Source organism: Rattus rattus, chromosome 15 (assembly GCF_011064425.1).
Source record: "Rattus rattus isolate New Zealand chromosome 15, Rrattus_CSIRO_v1, whole genome shotgun sequence".
Taxonomy (NCBI): domain Eukaryota; kingdom Metazoa; phylum Chordata; class Mammalia; order Rodentia; family Muridae; genus Rattus; species Rattus rattus.
In genome coordinates this window covers 79,183,482-79,195,252 of record NC_046168.1, presented here as the reverse complement: position 1 = coordinate 79,195,252, position 11,771 = coordinate 79,183,482, and positions in this window count along the sequence as shown.

Sequence of the window (11,771 nt, the reverse complement as noted above, 5' to 3'; positions counted from 1 at the left end):
GAATTTAAGTCCGGGGAATAGAGAAGTATTGTATCCTCCCGTCTCTAATGGTGATTGATCCATATGTGATGAGGTAAAGAATGTTAGTCAGCGAAATGGAAAACAGAAAGGGAGACCTCATGGGAGAAGAACGGATCTTTGAAACATAGTGAGTCAGGCGAAGTGATTTGTTTATATTGACCACAAAAAGAGCCGGCCAGTTGGCAAAACCACTCCTAAGTGAAGTCCAAGTAATTTGATTGGGCCGGGTGACAGTCCAGTGACAGAAAAAGGGCAATTGTAGGTGCCATGGCCCGTGTCAGGGCTTCAGTAGGTGAGGGTGCACAGCGAGGTCTGCATCCTGGCTGCATGGCCTCTCCACTCCCCCCACCCCTCCACCCCGCCCATTACCCTAACAGCCACTTATTCACACAGTATATGCCTTCTGCTATGCAGGAATGTGCACCAGGAAGACCTATGCTCATGCCGGGAACTTCTACATCAACGGTCTTCCCGCAGGCAACTCTTCTTTAAACTGATTTGTGTGCACAGTTCCCCCTTGCAGCCCAAGAGGAACATGATGACAAGTGATTGTCATGGGAGTTTCATGGAACTGGTTCTACACAATGGTGTTATAAGTACATCTAAAGGGGTCTGTGTGTCAGGGATGGAGGCAGAGAAGGAAGATTTTATGTGGCCTTGAAAGAGAACACCTTTAATGAAAGTGTAAGCACAGTCTCGCTAGTGGTAATTTAAGTTACTACGTTCTTTTATTATTGCATGTTTTACTTTCTTATTTTCTAAAAGGCCATCAGCTTAGTTGTTTCCTATTCGTGCTTGAGAGAAACCGTGAAGCCTTCTTAGTTTCAGGTTGAACTCGGGACCTTGCGCATGCGCATTCTGAGCCAAACCTGTAAATAAAGACCTTCCAAAGAAGAATTAGCACTGTAACTGGATTACAGCAAGCACGGGTTTCTTTACCCTCTACCTACTTTTTTCTTTTACATTTCAGTTGTCTTCATGAATTATGGTTATCACTTCTAGAAAGTTCAGGGACAAACAAAACACAAGGCAGAGCTGAAGATCGAGGTCACTGTCCTAGGCTAGTTATGGGCTTAAGACATACCACGTAAACCTGGTTTTCCAATGTTTTCTATGTTCTTCTGGAGATCGTTAAGAGTATAAGGGCCAATAACAATGGGATATTAGGAAATTATTGAATATATTGATTATAAATTGATATTGAGTGACATTTTAATTTATACATAGTCAATGATCTGTGGCTAAGGAATCACTGATGTTTGAATAATTGAGCTGATGACCTTTTAGTACAGGAAATAATCATTAAACAGGCAATAATAAGAGAAGTTGGCAACTGAATCTTCCACTTATGAGACTGTCCTTAGGCTTTCATTAATAATAATGATGTCCAGCTCTTGTTGCTTCTTACATTGGCGGCGCATGCGCTGCTCTTTAATGCACTGCCCCATTATATCCTCACAGCAATCTTGTGACGCGGTTATTTACATTTTATGGATAAGAAACCAAGGCTTTACTCAGATTAAGCAATGTGCTCACTAAATATTGGCATAACTGACTTTTGAACGCAGATCTATGCTGTCATAAACCACAATGTTAAGTCCTACTGTGGAGTGTAGAGAGAAGAGAGGCAATCGCTTCTCTCAGTTCATTTCCTTTTGTTTAATTGTTGGAAGAAATACGCTGAGTGATTCCCTGAAGTCTACATGGCCAGGGGATTGGGGCCAGGCCGGTTAAATTACAAGACTGGCAGTGATTATCATCCCGTGCCTATGGCTTTGGGATCTGATAGGCAAATTGGCTGAAAAGAGACTTTGAGTAGAGAGAAGATGCATACAGGAGACACACAGTCCCCGCGATGCGTAACAGCAAATCCTTGAACAAATTACTTAACTATTCTGAGTCTTGAATTTCTCCACAGAAAATAAAGATCATAAGACCAATCTTGAAGGGCTCCGTGACTAGCATGCAATGTTTATAAGTGCGTGACAGAGCACTTAACTAGGCGCCGAGTAGAGGGTAATTGCCAGCACTGCTTGGCGTTTAAATGGTAGAATTTAAATGGAGACAAAGATTCTTTGTCCGTAGACAATCATGTTGAAAGTTGTTTTCTATAAACAGGAGGAAGGGAGCCATTATTTGTTTTTTTCCAAATATTTTTATTCTTTGACAATTTTATACACACATATTTTGAATTTTGGTAATTTTTAACTTTCCTCATCACTCTCCCTTATTTTCCTCTTTCTCATGCTTAAACCATTCTTTTTCCAAACAAACTCAAGGTCCCTTCTGCTACTCTGATGATGATGACGATGACGACGATGACGATGACAATGACAATGAGGACAGTATGTGTGTGTGTGTGTGTGTGTGTGTGTGTGTGTGTGTGTCTCCATGTCCCATTGAGTTTAATTACAGTTGTTTATATAAGCATGAGTGGGTTTATCTACTTATCATTGGCTACACATTAAAGAAAAGTGAACCCCTCTCCCCGGCACCGGTTTTCTGATCACAGATCCTCAGTGAGGGCTGAGGCCCTGTGAGCTCGTTCCTCATGGATGATGAAATAGTCATAGGCCCAGTGCTGTGAAGGCCTTGTGTAGCTAACCACAGCTGAAGGGAGCTCAGGAATGCAATGGCCACGGCATGTCCAGAAGATGGTGCTTCACACCTTTCTCCTCAACCTCAGGCTCATACACCCTTCTGCCTCTTCTTCTGTGCCTTCTCTGAGACTTCGGGGTGATAAATGGGTGCCCTGTTTATGGACAAGTGCTCCTCTGTCACTTATTCTTATCACGGTGACCACTTGTGACTCTGCATTAACCTCCACCCACTACAAAACAACGTTTTCTGGAGGCAGTCGAGAGCGGTCTAGTTTTGAATCTGGCAAGAAGATGAAGACACAAATCATCGTTTTTAATCTGTGATGCATGTAAAACAAGACGCACAAATTTCAAGCATATGGCTTGATGAATTTTACCAAATGTATGTCAGTGTATCTGACGCTACAAGCAAGCCGTTGAACAGTCAGTCCCATAGACTCCCCCTGAGCTCACATGGTTCCAACGCACTAAACCCCAGTTTCAATTTTTTTCAACCCATATTAATTTCGTGTACTCAGGAAGTTTTCATAAGTGGAAATCCTGCAGAAAATCCCTTTTGTGCGTGCTCTTTTGTGCAGGAGTATGTTTGTGAAATTCACTCTTCCTGACGCTCTGTCTGCAGCTCACGCGTTCTCTTCACAGCAGTTCATACTATGAGCATGTTGTCATTTATAGTTCTCACACTATGTTTATGGATTAAGCTGCTAAGAGCACTCACCGGCAAATTATTCAGTGCATGGACCTTCATGTCATTCGGGGTAAACATTTAGAGATAGAATTGCCCCATCTTTAGAACATTTATACATTTAAGGTTGTGAGGACCTGTGGAATGTTTTAAATGCTATTTATTTTTAATTCTTCATTTGTAGCACTCAGAATTCAGTTGCATTCCTTGTATTGCCTTTATATAATTTTCACATTTATTTCATTATTTTGTGAATGTGTGTTGGGGATGTACACTGTGTATGTGGAGGTCAGAGGTCAGTTTCCAGAACTTGGTTCTTGCCTACCATGTGGGTTCATCAGGCTCCTTGGTAAATGTTTTTATTGCTAAGCCACCTTTCAGTTCCTCTTATTGTCATTTAATCTGAATTTCCTCGATGATTTTGAGTACTCTCAGTGTGCTGTTTTATATGTGCTAATGTTTGTAGAGTATCTATACAAACTTACTTTCTATCAACCACATCACACAGATTTTCTTTCTCCATGTTCATTGGCTATAGAAAGGCTTTAAAAGTATAGTTTAGCCAAACTCTACAAGACTCAAGAGATATGCATTGTGAGTACTAATAACATCTGTGATATTACTATTTCCTTCTTTAAGTCATATCTTTTTAAAAAATAGGTGCTTATAATTTTTGGTTAGATTGAATTTATTTTACTTTATTTTGTGACTACTGTTTTTTTAAAATTCTAAGACATTTTATTCCAGGGCAAGGTCACAAAGATTGTTGTTCATGTTTTTGTCTGAGAGTCCTCAAATATAATTTTATGTTTCGGTTTATAATCCTTTCAAAATATTTTTCTATATAAGAGTTAAGGTTTATGTTTCCTTATACAAACACACAGTTGAGCCAGTACTATTTACTGTGAAGATTGCTCTTTTTCTAGACACATTTTGTCAAAAATCAACATACCTATTCTAGTTTCATCCTGTTGCTGCGATAAAACACTGAGCAAAAACTGTTTAAGAATCAAAAATGGCTCATTTGGCTTGTAATTGCAGGTCCAACAAACATGGAGAACAATAAAGTCAACCAGATAGTGCCTTATGTGTGTAGAGAAATTTCTGGTTCCTGTACTGTATTTACAAATGTGTTTATATAGTCTTACACACAAACCATACTGTCCTGATTATTGTATCTCACTGTGAGTATTGAAATCATGTAGTGGAAATACATTATTTCCAGTATTGTTCTGTTTTAGGTCTTGTGTATTTGCGTGTGCTTGAGCATGTACACACACACACACACACACACACACACACACACAATTAGAAAGAATCTGACAATTTCTATTTTAAACAGCAACTAAAATTCTGATTGAGACTGACTTGAATCTATGGAAAAATGTGGAAAATTTGCATTTAAGCAATATAAAAATGTCAATCCAAGAGTATGGCATATTATTTGGTCTACTTGTGTCTTCTCGAACTTCTCAATCAGTTTTTTGAGTACCCAGAATAAAATGCTTCCATTTTTCATACTAATATCATTCCCGACTGCTTTCAATGTATAGAAGCTATTGACTTACTCTTCTGTTGCTGTGAGATACACACACACACACACACACACACACACACACACACACATATATATGTCTGAAAACAACTTGAGAAGCAAAGAATTTACTTGCTGTTCACATTCACATCAAATCCATCACTGAGAAAAGCTAATGCAGGAACTCAAAGCAGTAGTCTGGAGGCAGTAACTGAAGCAGGAGTCATGGAGGAATGCTGCTTACTGGTTTTCTCTCCATGAATCCCCTCCCATGAATCCCAGAGGTAGCACTGCCCATACAACAAGCATTAATTAAGAAAATGCCCAGAGTTGTCTATAGGTCAATCTGATAGAGACATTTACTCAACAGAGGCTCCCTGTTCTCAGATAACTCTAACTTAGACCATGCTGACTAAAGTTTAACCATTACATTTGGCACCTTGTCAATTTGCCATATGAATATATCACTATTAAACCATAACATTTGCTTTTTTGTTTATTTCCAAAAATTTCATGATATATTATAACATAAAGCACAGTGTCACAATCAGAAAAAGAAAAGAAAAGAAAAGAAAAGAAAAAGAAAAGAAAAAGAAAAGAAAAGAAAAGAAGGGAAAGAAACTCAGTACCAATTTCTTGGACTCACTCATGATCTTCTGGGTTCCAGTTGACTTAGGCAGTTGAACAGAGCATTTCTCTGACTCTGTCATCTGCAACACACACACATACACACACACACACACACACACACATACACACACACCCACACCCACACACACTCACACACACACACACACACAGAACTTGTCTTATAGGTTCAGGCCAGCTCTATTCCATACCCACTCTGTCCTTGATGAATGCCTTATGGTCCCAGTGTCTCCATTATGCTGGGGTCTCTACTGCGAGAAAGGCTGCCCATTTACCACTAGCCTCTCCTAGCCTCTTATAGTGTTCAGCATCAGCTGCCCTCCATGAGCCTTCAATAGTGAAGCTTTTACTTTACTAGCCTGGGCTACACAGTGAATTCTAATCCAGCCATACAATAAGACTCTGTCTTTTCTTTTTAAAGACAATCTAGAAGTACTTTACTGCCTTTAGGGTAGAGTTTTAAAATCCAGATGTTAATCTCATGGACTCTGGCTTTGCCTACATTTTAAGGCCCCGACATTGTCACTCTATCTTTCTACAACGGTAACTCCTGTGTGCTGAGGACCCTTATTTTGCTGTTACATTTGCATAAACCCTTCTTTTATTTTTCCAGCCAACTTTGTCTCAGTCCTTAATACTCAGTTTCAGTGTCATTTCTTCCTGAAAAAAGCTTAACTCCAAGAGATTTTCACTTCTGCAAGTGTACATTACTTTGCAAAGCTGGTGGCCCTATTTGCAATCATGTGTTCAATATCTTAATTTCCCAGTGAAAGTGTGATTTCTATGACAATTCAAACCTTATTAATATTCACCAGGCTATTTATTTTCATCTGTCAGAAATATCCCTTTGCATATTATCTGTGTAGCAGGTATAATAACTGTTCTGTATACATATTTGTAAACACTAATCATAAAGCCTTTCTTCTGGCCAAGCATGGTTTCAATGAACATGTATTACACTCTCTGAATTAGTGCTAAGCCCCTTCAGCTGTCTCCCATAGAAATTTAAGCATTTAATCACTTGGGAGTGAAAAAAACATCATTTAACCAGAATAGCAGAGTGCCTACTCCAGAGAGGTCTCAGGCTCAAGCAAATTGAACCTCAATCTCATTAACATGTTGAGGTCTTGGCAGTGGTAAATGGGGAATCTCTTCCAATGTTGGATGACATTGATTTGGCTTGAGTGCCCTCACACTTACATATACTGAAAAATACATGTTTCTTAATGAGAAACAAGGCAAATACAATATTATTATAGAAAAATTTTATGGTAAATAGATCAAAGGCACAACTTGAAGCTGAAAAGTCCATTTCAATTTCATTTGTGAATTAAACAACTCTTTATAAGGTTTTCCCATATTTGTAGTACCCTGGTTATTGAATGGACTATATTAGAAAAGAGTTTAGGAATGCCAGCATTGATCATTCAGTAAACTGTGAATTAAAGGAGATAATCTGTAGTGACGTAATATTAAAGTATTAAAATGTAAGATCTCCTAGACAGAGGCATTTGTGAGCATTGAGAAAAGGCTCTTAATCATTCTGAGGTTCATTGTGCAAGGTAGTATGGCCATGCTAAGAACAGCAGCAGCTGCAGTCCACATGGTGACATTTTCATATGTAAGATGCTGACTGATTATTTATTGATGGTTCAAGCAAACTCCAAAGAAAATCCACATGTTACTGCCTCAGACTGTGTTTACTTTGACAATTGTCTCCTCAATTGAATAAGCATCTTTTCCCAATGTGTGCTCATTAAAGCATTTCACAGAAAAAATGAAAGAAACCCCAATAAGTGCCTGTCAAAACAAAAAAGTAAACGGAAAGTCAATTACTGAGGCTAAAACGATGACTCTGCCCTTGCAGAGGACCTGGGTCGATTTCCATCACCTACATGGTGGCTCACAACCATTAATAACTCCAGTCCTAGGGAATCTGATGCTGTCTTCTGACTTCCATGGGCACCAGGCATGTGCATGGCGCACAAACATGCATACAGGCAAAACATCCCTGCAAACTAACTAAATAAATCAAAAGATAATTCATGTATTTTTGCTATCACTCTGTATCAAAGAAGTTAGTAAAGAAAAGACTGACACAATATACTCTTTTCCTTATTAGTACTCGATATTGTCCAAGTTGACATTACCAAGTTGATGATTAGAAGAAATAATAAAGTCCGGAGATACTAAGGAATTGTCAAATAAAATATTACTTTGACTAGAGAGATCGCTCCATAGCTAAGAGAATCAGTTGCTCTTCCAGAAGACACAGGTTCAATTCCCAGCGTTTGCATGCTAACTAACAACTTTCTCTTAACTCCAGTTCCAGGAGATCCAACCACCTCTCTGGCCTCTTCTGGTAATGCATGCATATGGTGCCCAGGCACATATGCAGTCAAAACACCTATCCACAACAAAGTTTTCTTTAAAAAATCTCTAAAAAATAAGTTAATATATGTTATTTATTTATTATACAAAAGATATGCAGGTTATAACACTATAACAAAATGGAACTGTCTTCCAAACATTAAATGTTTATTTCACATTAACTGTAAGTTGATTTCCAAAGGTCATGCCTAGACATAGTTTAAATTCTTGCTGTGTGCTAAGTATGGGCTCACTATTTTGACATTATTCTCAGAGAGCTCATAATTTCTGTTAATAAATTACCTGTGGGATGATTTTTTATAATTAATGTCCCATTTGTCTCACCTTAAAGTTATGTTTGAGTTACATGTTAAGGACTACTATTTGAAATTCGGGAGTCAAAAGCTTTATAATAACTAGAACTAAATTTCATGCCTTCAAGATTAACCCCACAGTAGTTTTAAAGGGAACAGGACCTCAACACAAAAGGCAGTGATTTGGGGAACAATATTCAAAGCCAATGAAGTATTACAGAGACAGACTAAGGTGATTTTGAGAATAGAATGCCTACCATGAAGACTCATGCTTATACAACATGATGTGAGGATGACCACCAAAGAATTATGAAAATGCTACTGATGATGTTGGGTGGCGGGCGAGCTTGATTTTTAGCCTGCTAACAAGGCTGCCGTTTCTCTGATATTTTTTCACAGCCGACAGTCAGAACTCCCGAAAGAAGGAACAGTGCACTGCATATTCTCTCAGCGAAGTATTTTATTCCTCATTGAAAAGCTAAATAGCTTCAGAACATAGCTCTCACTGGGAGACTTGAAATCAAACCAGTTTTGGATTTTTCTGACTCAGGCTCCTTGCCACTAGGAGATAAATTTGTGGTAGGTGCCTCATGAGGAGCCCAAGAAATGCTATTCTAGGTGTGGTTAGTGAGTGACTTGCAGACAGAAAAATGTTCTTGTAAGTCTAGTGGAATGAAAGACACAAAAAATGCTTTCCGTTCTGGGGTAGAGTTCCGTAGTCCATTAGAAAGAGCATGTGGCAGGATGAAGCCTCCCTGGGACTCCCTTGTCTGGTTTCTTACAGTGAGTAGGAGAAACCCTACTTAGTAATTCTACAGCAAAACCACCAAAGTGAATCATCCTGTAGGGGGCAACAAAGTGTGACTCAGGCTCAGAACTGCAGGAATCAGGGAGGGACTGACCCTGAAGTCTGGAACAGTCTGAAACACACACACACACACACACACACACACACACACACACACACAGAGTAGGCAAGCTTCCATTGTATTATTGTCCTCAAGAATATCTAATGTTCTATAGTAATGATAAGTAAGGAGGCAAACCTTGAGGAACAAGTAGTGAGGCCAACCATAGTTAAACCCTTTGTAGTGGAATTTTCTTCCCTTTCCAAGGGCTTACGTTAAATACAATCCCACATTGAACTCCAGTAGCATCCTTTAGTGTTCAATCCCCTGCATTTGCCATACCTGGCATGGGTAGGTAATCTTTGTGAGCTACCAATGAGTCCCTCAAACTTTAGAACTTTGAACTATGCCATACTTTCCTGGGCTGTAGAATGAAAGTCTATGTTCACTGCCCCCATCTTTGCAATTTTTCTCTGCCTCCTTGCTGCAGAAATAAGAATCTAAGAGGGTAGGATTAAAATTCTCATGCTGATGTTTTCCACTTCTGGTTTTGTAGAAGAAAATGGGACAGATATAGGTGTAGCGTACTTTCCATAGACCTGGTAAGACTCACCTGTCTGACTCAGGTGGAAAAGGAAAGCCAAAGAAGGAAAAATGAAGAGGGGGGAGGATTGGTGTAGGTTGTGCAAAGACATGTGGTCTATTTCTATACATGTGTAAAAAATCTAGTGGAGATGAAGGATAACAGAAGGCATAGTATTAACTTTCAAATACCCATACTCTTCTTACCTCTGTTTCCTTCCAAGAAGAAAAGACCTTCCTGGCTGTATTTTCCATGTAGACTTCGAGTGATGGGATAATAGTTCTGTAAAGCCCAGGGTACAGGATGAGATGAATTTGACACTGAGCTACATGCAAGAAAGAAAGCCCCTGAGAGTCGCTAGAGTAGCTGGTAAGGGATAACTTTTTTAAAAGGTTTACTTTAACATTATGTGTATATATGTGTCTGTGTGCATATATGTCCATGTGAGCAGGCTCCTGCAGTGTCTAGAAAAGTGTGTCAGATCCCTAAGAGTTGTGCTATAGCCTGCTGTGAGCTACAGAATGTGGGTGTTGGGAATTGAACTCAGGTCTTCTATGCACTCTTAGTTGCACCCCATCTCTAGAGCCCACAAAGGGTGGGTCTTAGCAGGAAGACAGGCAGACCTGGAAGCAAGATAACAAGATATAAAGTGGGAGTGGATCATTTGAAAGGTCTGTGTTAGCTATTATAAAGAGATGAAGAATAACAAAAGTATGTAAAAAATAATCCTAAATCATGTGGCTTGTATTCACAGTACACTATGTGACTTCGAGTGTTTTCCCCTACCAAGAGACCTGTCAAGGGTCCAGTGGTTTTACTATTTGAGAACAGTCTACTTAAAGGACCCACTTACATTCAAGTTATAACCCCACAGCATATTGATCTGTAATGCAGTTATCTATCTGCCTTATTTACTTTGTTTAGCTTTCTCTTCACTTTAAGTTTGGTAATATGCTGTATCCAGGAGCAATAAACCTAAAAAGAACATTAGAAATGTATTTTAAGTCAACAAAAAAATTCCTAAGCTTTAACTTAGTAGGAGTAGTTTTTCTGCCAAGCACGGTAATTGTTACTTGTGGAATTTCCTTAGAATGGCCAAGTCTTTGACTCAATAGCTATAGTGCTGGATCGAGTGTCTGGGTGGAGGCACCAGTCTGTTGGAAAACCGATGGTAGTTCAACTCCATATGTTGCAAGAGATTTCTTGAGAGATCCACGCTGTAGATCCAAAACACACAGGGTGTGTTTGGTTCAAATTCAACACAGAATTCCCTTCATATTTGATGTCTGTATTCTTTTCCTTTGAACCATTTTTTTTCTAGCTTCATTTTTTTCCTGTTTTAATCCCAGTGACAACACCTATTAAATTACAATTTTCACATTTACATGCAAGGATCACACTCAGGTCATGTTAAGAAGTTGGTAAGGCAATCGGTTACTTTAAAGCACACTTGTCCTGGTGACAACCCCAAGGCTGTGAAGTATTTAGAGATGAGATAGTCACAGGACTAGGGCTCATCTAAGCAACACAGCAGGCACAGTTCTGAGCCACAGTACCAAGATCTGGGCTTCAAAATTCCTGTTTTATGGAATTTGAGTTGTAACAGTCTTTCCTTGCCATGGATTTTAAGATGTCACTGAGTGTATAGACACAAAGAATATGGATATAAGCCAATCATTTACCAGGGATGTATTCTAAATGCAAGAGTTAACTTAGATGTATTTTCTATTATTTTGCTGTTAATTTATTTATCCCAATCACAGAGACTCCCTTCTCCTTTTATTCCCTCCTCACAAAGCCCTCCCTCCATGTCTTCCAGTCCTTCACTTCTGAAAAGAGTGAGTTTCCTCCTGGGTACCAACCCACCCTCACACCTCACTTCACAGCGGGACTAGGCACATCTTCTCCTACTGAGGCCAGACAAGGCAGCCCAGTCAAGGGAAGAGGATTCACAGGCAGACACCAGAGTCAGGGTAAGCTCCCACTCTAGTTCTGTGGGGTGAGGAGGAAGACCAGCATAAAGACCAAGCTACACATCTGCTGCACATGTGCAGGGGTCCAGGCCTTGTATGTTCTTTGGTGGTGGTTCAGTCGCAGAGCTCCCAAGGGTCCAGGTTAGTTGACTCTGTTGCTCTTCTTGCGGGGTCCCTATCTGCTCCGAGTTCCTC